Source organism: Heterocephalus glaber, unplaced genomic scaffold, assembly GCF_053883595.1.
Source record: "Heterocephalus glaber isolate CG9 unplaced genomic scaffold, H.glaber_assembly_v1.0 deba00001497, whole genome shotgun sequence".
Lineage (NCBI taxonomy): Eukaryota > Metazoa > Chordata > Mammalia > Rodentia > Bathyergidae > Heterocephalus > Heterocephalus glaber.
This window is the reverse complement of record NW_028258320.1, coordinates 51,138,399-51,159,783: the sequence shown is the minus strand read 5'-3', so window position 1 is coordinate 51,159,783 and position 21,385 is coordinate 51,138,399. Positions and strand designations below refer to the sequence as shown.

The window sequence follows — 21,385 nt, the reverse complement described above, 5'->3', positions numbered from 1 at the left end:
AGTCTAACTAGTCTTGTTTCATTGACCTTTTAGATATATGAGTGCTTTTACATCTCTGCGCCCCCCACATTATTGTCTTTTATTTTTTTTTCCTACCGGGGATCAAACTCAGGACCTTGCGCTTGCAAGGCAGGCGGTGGCATCACTGAGCTAAATCCCCGGCCATTATTGTCTTTTTAAACTGATTGAAATCCCGTATTTAGTTTTGTTGTTCTTGTTTTGTTTTGTTTTTGTTTTTTGAGACAAGGTCTGGCTACATAGCTCAGGTCGGCCTTGAACTCACTATGTAGTTCAGGCTGGCCTCCTCCTGCCTCAGCCTCCCGAGTGCTGAGACTACAGGCTTGTGCCACCATACCCAGCTCACATCTGCTTTCAATTAGTAGTCATACCATAAGTTCCTCTGAAGGAAAGAAAACCTACAAAGGTAATGATTTAAGGTAATGTTCAGGCATTTCTATTTCCATTGGTGCTGAAATACATCTGAGCATGGACTAGAATTCAGAACTCCATGAAAGGGAGCTGCTATAGAGAGAGGTGATGTCACAAAGCCTGGGTACTGACTGAGGTAGGCATTGGAGTTAACAGTGGCTTTCTAGTCTACCTACTCTGGTGGAAGACTGAGCTTCTGAAAGTGAGTGATTTCTTCAACTTGAATCTTACTAATTGGAATTCTCCTTTTCAAATTAAAGGTATGAGAAACTTCTGGTTAGATGCTCTGTTTTCCTAAAGTGTATTTTAGTTGTATATATTTTTAAAACTTGGCCTTCATCCAGCCATGAATGATTAGAAGGTAGTAAGTATGCTTGGCAGTCAGACTGTTTTTTCTACTCCCCTTATTCACATTTTTCCAGTTTAAGAGAGTTAGACTAAGCAAAGTGATAAGTAAAAATTGAATTTCCCGGGAGGGTTTAAGATTTAGGATTTAGAAGCATAACAACAGTTTTTAGTAGAAAAACTCAAAATTTTTCCCTCCTAAAAAATGCAAAATTTGCAAAATGGATTTGGAGATTGTCAGAACAATAACATTTTGGAGCCATCATCCCCGTAGGAGACCCTGAGCCTGATGTACAGCGAGTGGTTACTTCTGACTGTGAACATAGTTTGGGAGGTCCAGGTGTCTGTGAGTAAAACCACTAGCTCCTGTGTACGCCTTTTTTTTTTTTGGTACTGGGGATCGAACTCAGGATCTTGCACTGTAAGCCTTTTTATTACATAAAGTCACATCACTGCCTGTAAAAGGTAAAGATTCTTTCCACTGCCTGTCATTCTGTTCTTCTTCTCTATGAATTTTGCATCTTAGTTTCTTTCATGTGGAAATAAACCATCTTATCCACACAGGGGGTCCAAGTTCTCCCTGAGAAGAGTCTCTGGAGGCTTACACATATAAAGATCTGTGTTTGGGCTCTCTTGCTTTTCTAGGCTACTTATTCCTGTGAGAGGAGGGAGGTAACCTTCACTGATTGTCTGTGCTTCTTTGCCTAGGTATGTCTGCAATTTTTGACCAGATAACGATACTACTTATCATTTGTAGTGGAACTGTGGTGACCTCGTTTGTCCTAATAGGCGCTGTCATCTGTCTTTATGCCAAAATGTTCCAGGCAGTGAAGTGAGTCCTGGGGATGAGTGAACAACACCCCCCTGAAATGGGACACCTGGGGCTGTCTGCTTGGTAGAGTCTAGTCCTCGCTACTGGTGCTATGCCCTAGGTGAGGTCAAGAACCACAGACAAATTTGCACAGGCAAAGTTGGGTGGCTACAGGATCTTGGGTTTGTTCTTGGGGTTGTAAGCTAGTAAGTAGAATGTTCTTAACAAAGAGGGAGTGTGTGACAGCAAGTGGTGCCTTTTTGGGGAGAGGATCCAAAAGATGGGACAGACTGGTTGTCAGCATCACAGCAGTGGTGTCCCCATTCTAGGGAGCTAGATGGTAGGCCCTGGAGCTCAGGACATAGCTTCAGCCCCTTCCTCCTTCCTCCTGCTTCTTCAAGGCCTGCAGCAACTAGCTGGGTGTTTTCCACTTGTTAGGCACTTTCCCTTACTTTTGTAGCCTGAATTTACAGGTACAGCAGCTGTAGGAGAGGAAGGGATGAGAGAGGAACTTGGCACAGGGGCAGGGAGCTATAATCCAGGGCTGGTGTCACATGTGTGGTTGGCTGCAGCCCTGAACTTCCCAGAGAGCTCTGAGAATTCTAAGAAATGCACTGAAAAGAGAACTTCTAAGCCTGTGCTTTGTATATGGCTTTTTTTAAGGGCTTCAAAGGAATGTGATCCTGAGGCTAACTGAGCCAACAACACCAAGGACAAGGTCATCCTGGCTGAAACCGCTGCCGTGGACTCTCGTCCCACCTTTCAATTTTGTGATGAATGCAAAATGTATGCAGATTATGATGCCCTACCATCTTGCTTTTGTGACATAAATGAGGGATTCTGATGTGGCCATGGGGGACACAAAAATCTTCATGAGCAATGTTTCTCTTAGAAGACTGTTTTGTTATTCAAATAAGTTATATAATTTTATTCTATACTATATACTGTAAGATGTTATTTCACATACATTTGAATAAATATGTAATATTGAAATGATCCACTCTTTAGTATTTTTTCTTAGTTATACATATCATATATATGTATGATATGCCTACTTTGAGACTTGGGGAAATAGCTTGTAATATTTTATGGCAATAGAAGCTAAAGAAATAAGGTAGAATATAAAGAGCAGCCAGCACTTTTCCAACCCCAGAAAGAAACCATACATTGACCTCAGGGCATTTTCAAGTTCAGCATCTGCTAAAGGTGCCACACTGGAGGAGTGTGCTCAGCGATCCTAAAGGGTTCCCATCTCACCCATTTCCTGTATTAGAGTCAGTGATGTCATATATCCTGACTAGGACACTATTCATCAGGACAGTGAGGACAGCTAGGCGGGACATCTCTGGGTATAAGTTGTCTGACCCGTGTAATTATGGGATGGAGCTTAGAGGCCTCAGAAGGACAAGTAGAAAACCTGAGAGTGGCCTAGCTGGCTTCCCCCATGTTCAGTGGCAAGTGCCCTCATCCAGAGATGACTTTCACATCAAAGTGCTGATTCAGCCCTCAGTGTTCTCAACTGTAGCAGGAAACTCTAGCCCAAGGCCAAAGCCTAGACTCCCTTTACCAAAGCACAGGAATGTGCCTCCACCACTTCTCCTTCTGCTGAACCCCTAGAACAGCTGTGGCAAACCTATGGCACATGTAGTATTGTGTTTTCTTTTTAAAATAAATGATGTTAATGTAGAGTTATTTTTTCTAAGTGAAAACTTCAGTATTCAGGTTTAATTGCAGCTCTGGCATTTTGCAATTAATAAGTGGGTTTTGGGTTGCAGTTTGGCATTCAGTCTCTAAAAGGTTAGCCATCGCTGCCCTAGGTCTCTTAAGTGCAGATGTACCACCTGTAATCACGGTATACTTCCTCTTTAACAAAACCCTCACTGATGAAGATCACAGATATGCTTCATCTAAAGAACCATTAATTAGCTAGTTACAGGAGATCACCTACTAAACAGGGATAACAAAGGAACAGAAGAATAGGAAATGAAAGAAGCCACAGCTGCATCTAAGCCACAGGGGGGTGTGTGGTATTGAGCTCTAGAAGAGGGCTTTGGGGTGGCTGAGTTTAGTCCAGTGGGTCAAGATGTCAGTGTTCGATAAAAGTGGGTGGGGCCTCACTGCCCTGCAGGATCTATCCTTGGATAGCTGAGCAGCTCCCTGGAGGCTGACACCCGCAGCCCCAGCAGGCTTTGGAAGCTAAATCAGGACTCTTCCCTGGAGGCTACTCTGAAACTCTAGCTGAAAATGACATGTCCATTTTCAGTTTCCAGCTGACTGTCCCCATTCCTCACCTGGCTTTGCTTTTCTCTTGTCACCACAAACTCTAAGCAGAGGGAGCATGAGGTCCCTTCTGACCTCATACAGTGGGCACTTGAATGTTAGCTCAGCCCCAGGAAGCCAGTGGCAGTGTGGTCCTGCATTGGCCTGGTCCAGGAATTGCAGGGAAAATGAGGCAGGTGGAACGAGAGGTCTCTGGGACACCCTTTGGTGGGCAGGAAGCCAGAGCCCCTGCAGCAGCTTTAGAGCCCCATGCATGCAGTTCACCTGCCAACTCTGCCTTCACTCAAGGAAGTTCCTTGACCTCACACAGCCTCCTTTATTTTTAGGTATGTAGGGGCTTGCACAAGTAACTGAGTGGATCAACTAGAGATGGTCTGGTTACCTGATAGGACTCGATAATTTGTGACCACTGGCCTGAAATTGGCTTTTTTCCTTTCTAGATCCCACGCTTGCTTCCTATTTTTGCCAGACAGCCTCTGGGAGTGACCACAAGATTCTCATATGTTGTCATTAACTGTGATGTGTCAACTTGGGTAAGAACTGCATAGGAGATTTGTAAAGGTTTGTGTGTGTTTGTGGATGACTGAGGTGTAGCCTATCAAACTAAGGTGGAGAGACTCATCCTGGAAAGAAGAGAAAGTCTGCCCTTTTTTCTTCAGAGGAGTTCTGGTCACCATTGCCTTTGAACATTAATCTCTATTTCCCTCAGGCTTCCAGAGCAGACTCTCCAGCCTTCCTACACAGATCCTCAGATTTCTGACTTAGAATCTTCCTGGACTCATTAATGACCTTCAGGCCTTTGACTTTCAACTGAGTCCCTGGCCTTTCAGCAGGCAGATGGCCATTTTTCATTCTTACACTTCTGATTTGCCAGATGGCCACTGGGAATCTTTGACTTCTTCTTTTTTTTTTTTTTTTGAGTGTTAATTAAGTTTATTTACCTTTTTCCAAACATATACAATATTAAATATAAGCTAAAAGCAATATATAGTTCTTAGAAAATACTACCCAATGGCCCCATTCATTGTCTGAGATTCGTGATTATAATGTGCTCAGCCTTTGTTCTTCCAGAATGTTAGTGAACGTGTTGCTCAAAACAAGCATAGAGTCACAGGAAACCTCCCCTAAATAAATTTTGTTATTATAAAACAAATCCAAAGAGAGGCCTCTAATGTCTTCATTCAGGTATCTGGAATTTCAAAATGGAAATAATTACTGAAGGAGCAAGCAGTGCTGTCCTATCTAACACTAGCAAGGAAAGGCAACTTTGGGCTGAAACTCTAAACACAGCGCCATGCAAGGGCTTGTTATCAAGCACACTTGCCCTGAATAACTCCCATTCATTTTGTTGCACAAAGACCCACTTCAAGAGCAAGTATTTTTAAACGACCAAGTCACAATTTTAGGATCACCTATTTTTAATAGGAACTGATCATAGACCTCACAGGAAGGACCTTCTATGGGTCTGGCATTGGCAGAATGAAACAGCACCAGCTTCACCCAGTTAAACATACAACACATGAACTACTCATCCCCAAAGCAGTCAACTCACCCAGAAGTTTGGCTTCACTTCCAAAAAGTGCTTTGCTTCTCACCCTCTTTGCCAGTAACACTTTAGGATATTGTAAGCACCAAGAACTCTAACATTCCATTTACAAAGTTTATGCCCACTACAGCAGTCACTTTAAAGGGATAGGGAAAGATGCTACAGGTGTTTTCTTGGGAAAATTATACAGGATTCTTTATTTGAAGTTAAGGCTACCAATATCCAAACAACCACTTTGCTTGCTCTCTTCTTGCAACTTTAGTTCGGGTCCCACAACCTAAGTGTACAGTCCTTTTGAGTTGCCAGCAACTGACGATGAAACACAAAGATACTATATATGAAATGAACATGTGCACTGTGTGCAAGTCAGATAACCTACAATCAATTATACCTTCAGCTCACTTTAAAAAAGAATAAAAGCTGGACACGGTGATACAGGCCTGTAATCCCAGCTAATATAGCGCCTCAGGCAGGAGGATCATGAGTTCAATGCTAGCTCCAACTTAGCAAGACCCTATCTTAAATAAAAAGTATGAAAGGCTGAGGATATATCTTAGTTGTAGACTGCTTGACTAGCATATCCAAGGCCCTTGGTTCAATCCCAGACACCATCACCAAAAAAAAAAAAAAGAAGGCATGAAAGCATTCAGGAATTTTATGGGGTAAGTGAGCAAACAACCAGGAGTGACATATTCAGACACCTTCTGTACAAGAGTAGTTAGAAGAATAGATTCATATTTTCTTCCTAATCCCTCAGGTCCTATAGAGTGCTAGACATTACTTTAATATTCTATTTCTAATTTTCAGTTAAAAGTAACTCCAAAAAACAAAAAATATGTTTAGGACAAATTGTTGTAATTAAAAACTTAAAAATTTACAAAGATTTGTGTAGCATTTTAAAAATTTCACTTGATTCTCAAATATTTTTAGACATTTTCCAACATGAAAGGTAATTTTGAACTATCTCACTATCTTGCATTTTGTCCCAAGAATTAGAAACATGATTAAAACCACAGTAGTTCTTAGAGTAAAAAAGGTATGACCATAAAAATCATTAGAACTTTAAAAATTTCACAGAAAATTTTAAGTATGAAAGGATAATTGCCAGTCTTTTTTAAAAGGGGGAAAAGAAATCTTAAGCATTAAGCACTTGAACATAGGAGGGGGATTCATAACTAATACATACTTATTTGTTTTGGGGTACATTAAAAATTCTTCAAAAATTGTGTTCATTTTTCCTCTACTTAAAAAAAAGGGAGGGTGATGCACAATATTCTCTTCTAGATCCACCTCCTCCGTTTGGAGTTTTCAGTGTTAAGCACAAACAGAAGTCTGTTTTCTAAGCTAGTGAGAAAGTCCAACTGTTCACAATCTGGTAGGGTTGGGCGGCCCACCTGTGAGGGCTTCAGCACTCCCAACCCGTCAGACACTGTCACATGTGGCTCATCCACAATGGATGGTAAGATGACCTGCGAGACATGGCTTTACAGGAAGTTTTCACAAAACAGCCTAACCGTCGACACAGGTGCCACACTCACATGATCTTTGCGTACCTGCAGTGTGCAGACTTACGAGGGCTAGCACCACAATCCACCAGAATTATGAGCAAGGTCGTATTGGACAGCATGTAGAATTTTCTCATTAAATCTACATCTCAATGACTAAAACTCTCTACACAAAGGGACTATGCAAAAATTCACAAATATTTTAAAGGGTTTTTTTCTTAAACCCTGACAATCTTTCAGTATGCATTGTTAAAGCTCAATAGTTACAAGGTGACAACGTGACAGTTTTATGCGAAATGTAACCAGCTTGTGTTCTGAAAATTAGCATACTTCAAAGTCTCAGAGTAAAAATATGAAGAATAAGCTCAACCTCATGCCTAACACCTAGTTTTCATCCACATGTCTTCAGACGCTAAGTGGGCACAAGCATGGTACACCTTTCTGATCTTGAAAGAACTTAGCACAAATTCTTCTAGGAGATGTTCTTGGGCAGGACGGAGAACACTCCCATTTGACGAGAAACCAGTCTTTTTCTAAAACCATTTTTCTACCCAAAAAGCAGCTATACTAAAGGGAAGAAGCACTATTTACACATTGTACCACTCTCTCGTTAAGGTTTAGCTAAGATCTACCAGCCAGGAATCAAATAGTAATGTATTCAACCTAAAGTATGAATATTGTACATCATCAAGACTTTGTTGAGTTCTTCAGAAGAAAAAGTAGAGACAGCAAGGGGATGGGGTGGGGGTGGGCAACATCCCTAATGGGTGTCTTACTCTTGCACCCCCTCCATGGACCAAACAATCTCAGTGCATTACATATAACTTCAGATTTTGTTTGTTTGTTTGTTTTTGGTACCGGGAATCGAACTCGGGTCCTTGCGCTTGCTCAGAAGGCGGTGAAACCACTGAGCTAAATCCCCATCCCTATAACTTCAGATTTTAAGCTCCCAATGTCATGGCCAGCTGTTAACAGAAGAGGCAAAAGTCCACAGCAGGTGCATGTCAAAAGACCAGACTGTACCTTGTGTGTGCTAAAAAAAAAAAATCTTGCAATTAAGAAACTGTGACACTCTTTGACTCAAAAAAAGCTTCATTACTACTCTACACACAGATTGCACTGCCACTCACTTATTGGAATGTATCTGAACTATTACACTATTAAGTGCCTAGATGATAATGTAAAGAGAATAAGGGATCCTCACCCAGCCCAGATAATTTTTAAGTATCACAATCTACATGCAAGTGATGTGAACTAAAATACAAGTTTGACTTCTCAGGATCTACCGAAGTTCCAGTTTCATTACAAATTCTTTGTTACTTTTTTGCAAAGAAAAGTACATTGAAGTAAGTAAAAATGAGTCTTATGTTGGAGGATGGAATGATCTTACTACCATGGCATCTGAAGTCACTGGGAACAGGATGATAACGGGCTCCACCTTCCTTGTAGAGGACATGGGATGGTAAGCATCTGTAGCCAATTAAAGGCATTTGGTGTCAGTATATTAAAAGATGAAGATGCTTTAAAACAAAACTCTTCCAAGAATATCAGAGGTTTCGGGACTTGTCTTCATAAATAACTACATGTCTATGGCTTCAATTGTCTGCCCTACTGCTGAGGTAGGTGACCAATATTCATCAAAACAAAATAATCTTTGAAAATTCCCAAAGAAAAGCCTTGCATAACCAGTTGGTTTCTTCAACCTATGTCCACTCTGGTTTAATAGTTTTCGTCTTGTCTTCTTATCTATGCCCTGGCCGAGTAGCATCGCATGTACTCAGTCACCCAAGGGTTGTCTGCCGAAGACCCTGTGGAGGCCTTGATCTTTCTGTGCTTCTCCACATCCACTAGTGGGCTCGGGGCCGCTGTGCAGCCAGTCTCCGTCTCTCCACCTGTCTTCTGCTCTTGGCTCGTAATGCTGACTCATGAATCTCGTGCACAGAGGCAGATGCACAGACACTGTGGGTCTTCTGGCTCCCAGTGTCTGTCTGTCTTTTTCCCCAGCTGTAAAGAGCAAAGGGGTGCTTGTTTTCTTTCATTTTACTCAAGGACCTCTGGGGACTTTTGGGGTCTTTCCTGTTTCCTCTGGCGAATAAGGCACTCGGCAGCTGTCGAGGTTTGACACTGGTGTGTAGCCTGTCTCTTCCTTTTCGGTGTGTTGTTTGGGTTTTTCTCCTACGTCTTCCACTGGCAGTGCTTCTGGCAGCGCAGCGTCCGGCTGGTCCCGGGTGTCTGCGCCCCCGGCCTCTGCGGCCTCCGGGGCCTCTGCGGCTTCTGGGGCCTCTACGCCCTGCTCCCCGGCCTCCCGGGCCTCCAGGAGAGAGGCAGATGCACACCGGGTCAAGGGGTCGAGGCGCCATCGGGGCCCCAGGAGTCCCACAGCCTGGGCGCGTGCGCCTGCTCCAGCAGCCGGCGGCCCAGGCGGTAGCGCAGCAGCTCGGGGTACCAAGACGCGTACTGGTCCCAGCGCGGCTCCCATAGCGCTTCATGTACTTGCTCTTCACCCCGCTACCCGGGAACATGGTGCCACGCAGCTCCGAATACGTTGCCAGGGGAACTCACGACGCAGAGACCATCCCGTGGCCCAGCCCGCTGCGCAGTTCAAACTTGAGCCCAGTCCCCAGAGAGGGAGGGAGGGGCGGGAATCTTTGACTTCGGATCCTGTAAGCCTACCTAGTAAGTTCTTTGTGTAATTATACATATATTTTATATTAACTCTGTTCCTTTAGGGAACACTACCCAGTACACACATAGCAGTGATGAGGGATCAGGGAGTTAGGAGATCCCAGCTACAGGAGAGGAGTGGAGTTCAGAGACAGTTCAGGGTGGGTGTGTTTCAGGATGCAACTGATGGTGAACAATCCTTAGTAATCAGGAGGATGCCCACAGCGTACCCACATTTCCTGCTTACTGCCATTCCAGGACACCCAGTCGCTGCCTCTTCTGTGGCTCCCTTGAGACAGAGCTATGTAGGGAACTTGGCAGGTGCCTCAGTTCCTTATAAACATCTATTTCTCACGTCACAGGTAAGGCTTTGACACTGCAACATTGGCTGTGGGGCCAACCCCTGATCCAGGGGCCCAACTAGGAATGGATCCCCTGGGGGACTATGCTGTCCCCCAGGAAGTCCATTCTCCTGGGGATTGGTGAGGGGTCCTGGGCTACAGAGCACTCAGAACAAGGTGAACACTCTTCTTCCTGCAGAGTGATCAGGAAGGTTCCAGCCTAGAAGATCCAGCCTATACCCACCTCAAACTTCCACAGAGTTGCTCAATGACTCTTTAAAAATCTGCCAGTTATGTCATGCTCAACTGAAAAATTCCATGTGAACCTAGAATAAAATTTAAATTTCTCTTCTCTCTTAAAGAGCCTTCCCCATTCTCCATCCTCTATTTTCTCTTTCATCTTCACCTTCATTTTCCTTCCTTTTCACTCACATCCAACCACACTTTCTATCATTTTCTTTCTTTTCTTTACTTTTTTTTTAGTACTGGGGATCAAACTCAGGTCCTTGTGCTTGTGCAGCAGGTGGTGAAACCACTGAGCTAAATCCCCGGCCCACTATACTTTCCTTGTACTGCAGAATTGCCCAGCTAGTTCCTGCCACAGGGCTTTAACATTTACCCTTTTATCTCAAGTGCAACCCTACTCCTGAGCCAGACCACACATAAATGCCTCTCTGTCCTTTCATCTTCTCAAGGTGTCTTCCGTCTACCTTCATATCGCATCATTCCTATACCCCCAAGGCAGCCCTTCTCTATCCAGTCCTCCTATTTCACAATAATTAAAGCACTCTCCCTAATTTGAATTTGTTAGTCATGTCTCCCCACTTGCAATGCAAGTTCCATGACAGCAGGGACTATGTTTCCCGGTTTAGTTGTATTCAGTTCTGTATTCCCAGGCCCTGGAACAGTGAGAAATGATGATTTGCTGAATGAATGAATAAATGAAAAGAAGGCGGCTTTCTCCACATGCACACTTGCTCTTCCTCATCCTACTTTGGATGCCAGAATTCCTTTCTGTGAGCTGCAAACTCAGTGCCTACAGGACTCTAACCCACCTGCTTCAGCCTCTGCAAACACGAATGTTTAGAATGCTTTACAGGGGAGCCTGATCTGCACTTTCTTTTCCTCACATCCTCTGGCTCCTCTTCCCACTCAGGGTCCGGCCTCTGCAGGCATTTGAGTGCTCCAGCTGGGCCCAGAGTGTGCCCAAGTGCTGCATCACCAACTCCTTCTCTGGGCCTTCAAACTTCAAATAGAAATTCCTGGAGCAGAGCAGCAAAGGCCTAAGGTATCTCTGACACTATCCCATTTGTGATCTGCACAGATACGGCCAAGGCTCAGGTCCAGGTTTGTTCCCCAGGTTTGACTTTTTGGCTGCTGTGCTAGCTGTTGAGACCCAGGGAGAGCCTAGGTGGGCACTGCCTGCAGCCCTTCCAGGACCAAGCTGGGGAATGAACTTACTGCTGGGATTTCTGGCAATGACACAGCCACACACCTGCTGTTTTCTCACGTGCAACTCCCCCGATGTGGCCAAACTGATACGTTTCCCTAGAGTTGGGCAGGAAGTGTGTGAATCCAGAGGAGTATAAAAGCCCATTATCCCTGAGAACTGCCCAGCCCTTTACACAGATGGAGGTCCTAAGAAGGCTCATTTTCTTGGCCCTTTTAAGCACCTCATGTCTGGCAGAGCTGAATGTGTCTGAGGCTGAAGGTAAGAAAATTCAACTGAATTTCTGCCCCAAACTAGAAAAGACCTCATTTCATCAGGCCTCTTCCAAAATTTTGAAAGATTTCCTATCTGCCGTTGGCCCTGTTGAGTCCGGGGTGGGGACTGCTGCTTCTCTGGGATGAGCGGCCAGCTGGGATTGTACACTCGGCATCAGTGATGAACTAAAGAGATGGAGTTTTTAAAAAGGAAGACACTTTATTTGTAAGGAGGAAAAAGATAGGAGATAGAAAGCTGCCCCAGAGAGGGGGCCAGGGGGCTCTGGAAAGATGGACACTTGTGGGCCTTTGTCCCCAGCTTCGTTTATCAGGTTTTGGGGTACTCTTCTTCCCTGGAACTTGTCACAACCAGACTGGCTCTCTAGGAGTCTTGCATGGAGCCCAGGCCACAAGACCCTAATCTGGGCAACATTGCTTTGGGTGGGCTTTGTTTGATTCCCTCCTTCCTGTTCTTGCCAGGGCCTTTATTTAGAGGTTGGTTAGGAGGAGCCTTAGAGAAAGTCAGCTTAGAGTTAGTGACTTAATTACAGGGATGTGTGTATCTAGTGCAGTAAAATAGTGACTGCAAATATATATGCATAGATGTGAGTATATATTTTTCTATATGAAATAAGAGCATTCCTTAGGTAGCCTTTGTCACCTTTGTGCTTTATTGAAAGTGGGGAGGGGTGGCTATCCTGGTTTTGTGCACCTGCTTCCTCTGTGCTCTGCCTATCACCCCTCCCTCTGGTCCTTTGATGTAAGTCCCAATGCCATTTGGTGTCTTTATCTGTTTTTCTTTCTCTCTGGTCTTTTTCCTTTTAGTTATTCTCTCCAGTAAATTTTTGCCTCTTTCTAATCAGGACTAGCCAGAAAACTTAATGAAGTCCTTATTCTATTGATTATAAAAATCACTTATGAAGGTTTTTTTATTCAAAATAAAATGTTTAAGTAAAAAATACTGATGCCTGGATCCTGTCTTCAGAGACTGTTAAGTAATTAAGAATCTATTATTTCCCTGCCTGTAGACGTGCTACCCCTACACCTCTTGGTGGGATTTTGGTTTAATACTAATTTCTTTCAAGCCTATGTGATAGCACACATTGAAATACACAAAGGACAATGGATGCATATAGAGGCCATACTCTTAAGTGAAATAAATAGGACACACATGTGTAAATACCAAATAGTTTCACTAGTGTGAGAAACTGATAGTGTAAGCAAGGGTTAAAATGATTAAAATGAATAATTGATAATTTCAAATAGGAAAAATGGTCCAAAGACGAAGGGGTGAAGGGAGGGGAAGGGAAAAGGAAAGGAGGGAAAGGAAAAACTATGAAAAAGAAAAAAAATGGAAATGAAATCTATGTAAATAGGGAAGGGGGGAGGAGTGAAGGGCGCACAGGTAATGGGGAAAAAATAAGAACCAAGATACATCATGTACAGGTACAAACACCCAATGATAAATGTAAATGAATTGTATACCTAAAATGTACCAATAAAAGAACTTCGAAAAAAAGAGAAATAAACAAAGGCCATAGAGTTTTACTGGCTAATTTCATTATTAAGAATGTATCTTTGGAAAATAATCATAAAGTACACAAAGTTAATGTGCAAGTGTGTGCATTTACATAATCATAAAAACAATATAAATTTCCACCACGGATTTTGTTATTGTAAGTTCATATGACACTGATAAGTTATAAAGGTGTCCAGTATCTGCATTAGGGGAAAAAACTGTTTGAAACTTATGATAGATTTTATAGTTATGATATATGCACTATAAAATTTAAGAAATCTGTAGAGGAGGAAGAACAGAGGAAAGGAAACATTCTGGATGTATTCACAGCAATATTTTAACGATGACTGGTGGTGTGCAATTACAGTTTTCTTCTTTGTCTTTACTTTTGATTTTTTTCTAATAAGTATATCAAGAGTTAGATAAAAATAAAAGACTTGGTATAAGGACATTTCCATTCATTAGTCAGACATGAAAAAGAAAATGATAATGTTTACTGTTATATAAGACTTTTTGATCCATAGATCTGTTTTAGGAAAAAGTCTATTCTCTTTGTCCATTTGTAATTGTGTTCTTTTTTAATTATAGAATTGTAAGGATTTGTTACACATTCTAGATATAAAGCTTCCTTTTGAAACTATGTTTCTTCAGGCTCTAATATATTCTTTTTTATGGACCATATGTGGAAAAGCTCAAGGGCTTCAAGAAGGAAAAATCGCTGGGGATCTAGCTCAGTGGTTCTACCGCCTGCCTCGCAATCAAAAGGTCCCAAGTTTGATCACCGGTACAAAAAAGAAGTAGAAGAGGAAGGAAAAATCTATTGCTCGTACTTTGGTTTGGAATGAGCAAAATAGCATTTGTGATTAGCTGCATGCTTGTATGGGTATGATGTGGGAGATATCTGTAAGAGGGGACAGGGGCTGGTGACTTTGCTCAGCAACAACTGCGTTCTCTCCCAGGCAGATCAAGTTGCAGTGCCAGCCTGGGAGGGGCCAATCTGGCAGATACACACAAAGCCCTGGTCCTGCAACTCAATGCCAGTGAGAACTGCACCTGGACAATAGAAAGACCAGAAAACAAGAGCATCAGAATTATCTTCTCCCACATCCAGTAAGTAGGATCTTCAGCTTCTCAAGAAGAGAATTCTGGCTACAGAATTCAACTGCTGCTAGAGGTGGTAGAGATGGTAGTAATTCCCATGATAATGATAATGATGGTGATGGCGATAACAATGTTTGAGAGTCATTGATGATGATGATGATGATGATGGTGAGTGATAGTCACTGCTGATAACTGCATGCCTCCACTGGCTCATGGAGCTCCCATGAGGTCATTACGACACAGAAAGGTTGAAAATGCTGAGGTCACCACAGTGAGTGGAATGATTATGGTTAGTAACCAGCTAGTCTAGTTCCCGATTCTACGTCTGGAAACAATAAACTTGTGGTTCTTAATTACATAACAGTCTCTGGAGATAGGACCCAGGAATCAATATTTTGTACTTAAACATTTTATAAGTGATTTTTATAAGTACCCAGGCAACCCAGTGTGAGGCCAATCTGAGAACAAAGTGCTGTCCTGTAGCTCAGCACTTCGTGAGATCTGTCCTAGGTAATCTTATCAACCATCTTATGAGTTGCATTTTAGACCCATTAAATAGATAAGAAAGACTAGAGAAAGCACTTAATGGACCCAAGGTCACAAAGTAATAAGAGTGGGAATGGGATTCTAGCACTCTGGTTCAATACATAGCTCCTACTCTTATTCTAGCTCAGTGCTCTTACTCAGTAATCAGTACTCAGTACTCCTTATCCCATCTCAAGGCACAGGTTTTTGGGCCCCACCCAGGGTCTCTACTAACTTATTCAGATGGTGGGGGTTACCTGAGAATTTGCATAGGATATATATTCCCAAATGACATTGATGGTGCTGGTCACTTTGTGAACTTTACCACTAAAGTTGGACTTGGCTGACACTGAAGGAAACAAAACAGAAGAGGACTTTTAAACTTCCTGGAGTGCTAGAGCTATCAAAAAATATACATCATTTTTGATATATAAAGAGAACAGAAAAGTGGGAAGAACAAACGCAGGTGAAAATCAACATTTAACATTTATTTGACACTTTCTCTGTGGCGGCCCTGTGGTAGGTGCTCTATGTTTGGAATGGTATAAATTTGACAAAAAGTAAAATGTATGCCATGACACTTCCAATTTTTTAGAAGAGAAAACTGAGGTCAAGGAAAGCTAAATAACTTGTCTGATGGTACGTAGCAGGTAAGTGACTAAGGTGGAAAGGGATTTCTCAACCCTTGTAGTATTTGCTCTAAGCCATGCTAGACATATATCCTCTGAGGGAATTTGGGGAGAGCCTGTCAAAATGGGCAGAAAACTGAAATCCTGGGCTGCCCTGCTCACAAGTTGGGACTGGCCATCCTTCAGAATTAGGAGGCAGTGATGTAGGAAGGGACAGGGAAGGAAAGGACAACTAGGGAGATTCTAAGCTTTGCTTTACCCTAAGAGGGGTGGCTGTGGGAGAAGAGTTGTTTTTCCATTCTAATTCAGAGGGTTTTCACTAAAAAGTGTCCTGGACAAGGGGAATAGGAATGAAGGAAATAGGGAGTAGGAACAGAGTCCAGGGTTCTAAGCCCATTTCCACCATTTACTTAATATGAGATGTAGGTAAATCAATTCAGTTTCCTGATCCCATAAATGGTGATGGTGTGTGGTTTGATCCTGAAGATAGTGGGATGATCTTAAGTCTTTGAGAAGTTTAAATAAAAACAGGTGTGCCACTGTTGTATAAATCATCACGCTAATATGAGTAGTTGACTCTGCTCTGAGAACCCACTTTGCTAGTGATTCTTCTGCCTCAAGTATGTTCTGTCTACAGGCTGGGCCCAGAGGGAAGATGTGAGAGTGAAAACATCAAAGTCTTTGATGGAAGCTCTACCAATGGGCCTCTGCAAGGGGAAATCTGCAGTAAAAATGACTTTGTTCCTGTGTTTGAGTCATCATCCAATAAATACACTGACATTTCAAATCATCCCAGACTCTGCAAGTATCCAAAGAAGTGTCTTTATCGTCTATTACTACTTCTCTTCTGGCACCTGTAAGTTGTTATCTACACATCTTTTTTCCCATGCTTCTGCAAACACAGGTTGGACCTTCTTCAGCTGTGATGTTTTCAGTCTTAGTTTGATCTATCCCCTCAGAGACCTCTCTGCTTGGGAGAGGAGCAGTTCTCCACCTTGACTATGCGCAGAATAACCTGGAGAACTTTTAAAATCACAGACTTGGGCCTCACCATGAAGATTCTGATTCCTTGCTTCTGGGGGAGCCCATGAATGCTGCCTTCTAACTAGCTCCCAGGTGGGGAAGAGGCCTGGGGAAGATCAGATGGTCACAGTAGCAGAGTAGCTGACAGTAGGGACCCTACCCTCAGCCTGTTCAGTAATAATGCTGAGACTTTTGAAATGATAATTTAGATCATTGGATGTGGATCGGGGCTGTGGACTCTTCATGCTTATCAAGTCCCCCAGGTGATTTTGACAAGAAAACTAGGGGGACATATGTGGAGTTGACTTAATTTTTTTAGACAGTCAGATTTTATACAGTTCTACATTCGCAGTATCTAAATTCCACTTTTACCCATAGCAGAATGCCATGAACTTGAGGGCATGGATTTGTGGGAAATGTACCTCTCTGGTTTTACTTTCCAAGGCCCAGAAGAGACTATCTTGATAATCTTCTGCTTAAACTACTGATTTCTTAGTGCCACCAAATTTTTAGTGTGGAGCAGTCAAGATTTTCCTAAGCTAGACCCAGACCACCTTTTCAAACCTGGTGTCTATCCCTTACCTGACACACATCCTATGATTTGGCCAATCTAAACCACTTTGGATCTCCCTAAAAAGAACCTTCAGTATTGCTTGTTTTATCTGTCCTGCTGTTTGCTGATGTACTTTTTTTTTTTAGTAGGTTGGTATTATACCATTTATTAAAATAATGCTATGGGTTAATAGAAACAGCAAAGAACCAAAGAATTAAAATGCAAGCTATGTAAAATCCCAACTAAAACTCAAAAGTGTCTAATGTATCCATTCATTAGCTAACTAAAAGCCCAAAAAAGACAAGACACCCAGTATAATAAACTACTGCAAAACAATTGGCAATTTTCAGTTATCAAAATTGTGGATTTTGCATTTTGTATCCTTTTCTCAATCAAGAAAAAAAATTCTTTTTGAATGTTATATAACATACATATAAAACAAGATAGAAAAATACATTATAAACTTGTAACAATGGCCGTAAATATATTATCTTACATCTTTCTCATAGGCAATAGGTTGGTTATGGTACATACATAGCATGAAACCACTACGGTAACAAAGAATAGACAAAAAATACATGTCAGCTGTACGATAACATACAAGCGACACTCCCATCTACCCATGCTAAAAAATTACATAATACCATCAGAAAAAAAGTCTTAAAAACTACATTAATAAGAAATAAATTCAAAAAGAATAATACTGAGAACCAAGGCATTCAGAGATTTCAAAATTCATGCTTTTTTTCAGTTGATCCAAAAATTTGTCAACTAAGTTTTCAAAAGTTTGTTCTGAGCCAACATTACTTATAAATGTCACACATTTATTATTTCATACATTTACTTTCTTCCCCATAAAAGACCTTTGATAAACATCTAAAATGTCCAGGTATAACACGGTTGAGATGAAACTGGATCAAATACTGGTATTTGTTTTCAACTATCACCTCAAGTGTTTCAGTGTCGCAAATTTATTCAACCAACCAAACACAATAAAAATCAAAATGGCACAGCATATATTGTAAATAAATCAAAACAACTGTGTGTAACAGAAAGACAAAGCATTGGCACATAAACCAAAGCTAGCTGAGTACAAAAGAATGACTGTCTATTGCAATAGTAAATAAACTGAAAAGGGTTCCGAGTGAGACAGCATAGTGGAGAGGTCACCGTGAAGGTGCCGACTGAGCTTCCTGCTGACCTTGACTGTGAGGCTGTGAAGGTATGGGAGAGGGAACGAGTTGATGAGTTGGAAGTCCACTGCCACTTGAGATTTGCCATGTTTGGTACTGAATAGTTACTGATCATTTCCTCAAGTGTTTAGGTGTAGGCTTTGGACACAAATTGTTTCAATTACAAAACTGATTGAACTTCATGAGAAACTGGAAGTTTAAACTGAAATGCTGTTGAGTGTTTACATACACAATGATGCTAGTTTTTCACATTCTTTTAAAGTTAAAAAAGGGACAAAAAAGGTGTATACAGAAGGAGGAGCAGTTACTAAAGCCAGCAGAGAGATGAACTACAGAGTTATCTGGTATGATATAAAGAAATATGATGAAATTTGGGTTTTTACAGAATACTGTTTTCTAGAATGAAGATCACAAAGATTTATTTTGTGAAAAAGTTTGCTAGGCATGCTATTATCTCCAATTAAAACATCCAATGCATCCCCCTTCTCCAAATACAATAAAGCTATAATTTTGTCTGTAATTTCTGATGCGACATCCAGATCTTACATAATTTCTATCTCAGAATCCTTTGGGCTAACTCTGAAGACTGTAATAACCTGGAGTACTCAATTATGATTTTTAAAAGAATGATGTTTTAAAACTAACTAGTCAGACATTAGAAAAGTTATCAAATTTTTTCACAGTATCAGATTTGGCAAATTTGCATCAAAATAATGTGGCACAAATCATAAAATAAAAACCATCAACTCATTTGTCTCCCCTCCTATATTCATTCACATACTGGGTGACTGAGTTAACATGCATTAACTTTTATCCCAAGGAAGGAGCTGATCTTACAAGACACTTGACTAAATGATCATGAAGGAAAATAAGGCACTTTCTTTTCTTTAGACTTATTCCAATACTTAAAAAATAAAAAAGAAAGACAAAAAGGCTCTTTTGGTCTTTTGTTTCTTGACAACCACCAGAAAAAATCATTTAATGAAATAAAGGGTTTCTTTGTTCTTTTTCTTTTTTTGTAACACTTGAAAGTATAAAATGCTACATTTCCAAATATATATTTTCTGCACCAGCACCCTTGTATAGTAAAAGTATCTACTTTTTGTTCATTTGTTTCAATGCACTACACTTTATCTACAATTTCATTACATGTATACAGCAATTAGGCAAGCATGGCTTTTACATCCTTAATGATTTTTTTTCTATACAGGGAGGTTTAAAAAAATATTTGAACAGTTTGCCCAGTAATGTGACACATAATGCATGTACCTTGTTCTCATATATATTTTTAAGGAGGTGTAAAATAAAGGTTCAGTAATTTTTACTCAGATATTCATCTTTTTAAAAATAGTGTTGCAGTTTTGTTCTTTGCATTACTTTTCAAAACTTCTTGTTAAGTTTTTTTCTCATGGCACACTTTTCTAATACTTCAAATTTTGGCAGGCAATATAAAAAAGGCTGCAACTTTTGCCCTTTGGGGGCACTGTAGTGACTAAACAGCATATCAAATTTTGAATACTTTTGAAATCACTTCACCAATGATATCCCTGACCAAAGGTTCATGCATGATGTATCATCACACAGTACATTCAGAGAGCTTTGACTTCGCTATGAGAAGAAAAAGATTCCTAGAAGTTTCTCACAGTAACTGCCTCTCTCATCGAGTAGAGGGCCATTAAGGGCCATGTCTCCCTTCTTAAGAGAGGCCTTCTTACCATTCGCTTAGGGTGGGATACTGAGAGATGATCGGTGCTGTGGGATGAGTTGGGCCTTATTGCTTTACTACTATTCGGTGCAGGTGCTAGAACCACTTTCACCCAAACGGGGGGAAAAAAAAAGCTGAGTTGGAGAACAACAATTTCTTTGTCTTTTGTTTGGTTAGATGGTAAGACCAATGGACAAGTGCCTCAGCTCGCTGCACTGACGACAGGCAAGCAAAGACGATTACCAGTTAACTGATCAGCAGGCAGGCATGGTCAGGTCATCATTGGGTGAAGAGTTCAGAGGTCAGAAGGTTATAGATTCGTTGCCGGTGGCGGCTCGGTCTGCGGTCACAATCCTTTGGTAAGGATGGACATGCATATCGTGCCTTCGAACTTTAGTAGCCACCGCACCTAATACACCACTGGGTTCAGTAGGGTACTCAAGGATCGATGTAGCTGGTGTCAACGTGTAGGGGTATTCATAAGGTGCGTAGATTAACCCAGCCTCGGGCGCTGGAGGGACTATTGCAGCAGTGGGGTGAGGCGTTCCGTTTGGCATGACAGCGGTCTGTATTTGTCTGATCAAAGGCATTATGGTAGGACCAGCTGGCGTGGGAGTACGAAGGGCAGCTGGTGGAAGGACAGGTGCAGGCCCAGTAATGAGCCTTGGAGCTGCCTGGGCTGTTGCTGCAAGAGAAAAGGCAAGGGCTGGTGATTTAATGTTGGCATCTCTGTAGGTGCCATTCAGAATTGCAAGCTCCATCAGCTGCATCTTCTTCAAGCTGTCTTCTCGTTCTGCTGCAGGTACTAGTAATTTCTTCACTTCTTCAACTGCTCTCTTCTGTTTGATCTCTGCTCTGTTCTGAGCATCTTCCACAGTGATTCGTACATGTAAATCTTCATTTAGATGCTCCCAATTGGGCTTGCCTCTATTTCGCTCCTCCTTCTTTTTATCCCTCGTTGAGCCTTTGCCTTGGACCATTATTTTACATCTGGTTTCTGCTTCGAGCTGTTTAGCTGTAAGTCCTCTGGGTCCAAGGATTCTCCCTACAAAATTAAAATCTGGGTATTCTTTAACAGGCACCTAAAGTTTCTCTTGTAACTGAACAATAGGTCCCACAGCATCAGGTAATTCTGCACTCCTTTTCTCTGCACTGCCATTTAATGTGTCATTGTACATGTGTTTCCGTACTCTGCTAATTTCTTCGTCCAGCAGTCGCTCGAGGTGGTTGAAGATCTCGCAGAAGTTGGGCAGGCTGCTCATGAGCTTCTTGTCGTTCATCAGCTGCATCAGGTAATCCGGGGTGGACTTCGGCTTCTCCTTAGTTTCCATTTCCCCGACCATATTCCAGTCTCCGCCGCTCACTCCGGCCGCCGCCGCCGCCGCCGCAGGAGAGGAGAGAGGCGCCCGCCGCGCCCCGACTCCCGCTCCGGCTCCCGCATTGAGCCTCGGGGCGGCCCGGCCGGGCCCGCGCGCCCGTCGCAGGCACTTTCCGCGGCCCCGCTCTCCCCGC

At 42.1% G+C, this 21,385-nt stretch overlaps 1 long non-coding RNA gene and 4 pseudogenes across 2 annotated transcripts; 3 read left to right on the top strand and 2 right to left on the bottom strand.

The window, feature by feature from the left end:
- Positions 1 to 21,385, top strand: part of LOC101724960 (scavenger receptor cysteine-rich domain-containing protein SCART1-like) — a 57,892-nt pseudogene that overhangs the window by 21,843 nt on the left and 14,664 nt on the right.
- LOC147825692 (protein FAM24A-like) lies at positions 580 to 2,535 on the top strand (annotated as a pseudogene). The gene is made up of 3 exons (XR_015440412.1): positions 580 to 689; positions 1,483 to 1,606; positions 2,249 to 2,535. The product of XR_015440412.1 is annotated as a protein FAM24A-like (transcript).
- LOC101708691 (centriole, cilia and spindle-associated protein pseudogene) lies at positions 8,290 to 9,438 on the bottom strand (annotated as a pseudogene).
- On the top strand, positions 9,517 to 16,482 carry LOC101709053 (uncharacterized). The gene is made up of 5 exons (XR_015440413.1): positions 9,517 to 9,592; positions 9,839 to 9,942; positions 11,078 to 11,209; positions 14,104 to 14,254; positions 16,037 to 16,482. It is a non-coding gene; the product is annotated as an uncharacterized LOC101709053 (long non-coding RNA).
- Positions 20,022 to 21,261, bottom strand: LOC101724601 (KH domain-containing RNA-binding protein QKI pseudogene; annotated as a pseudogene).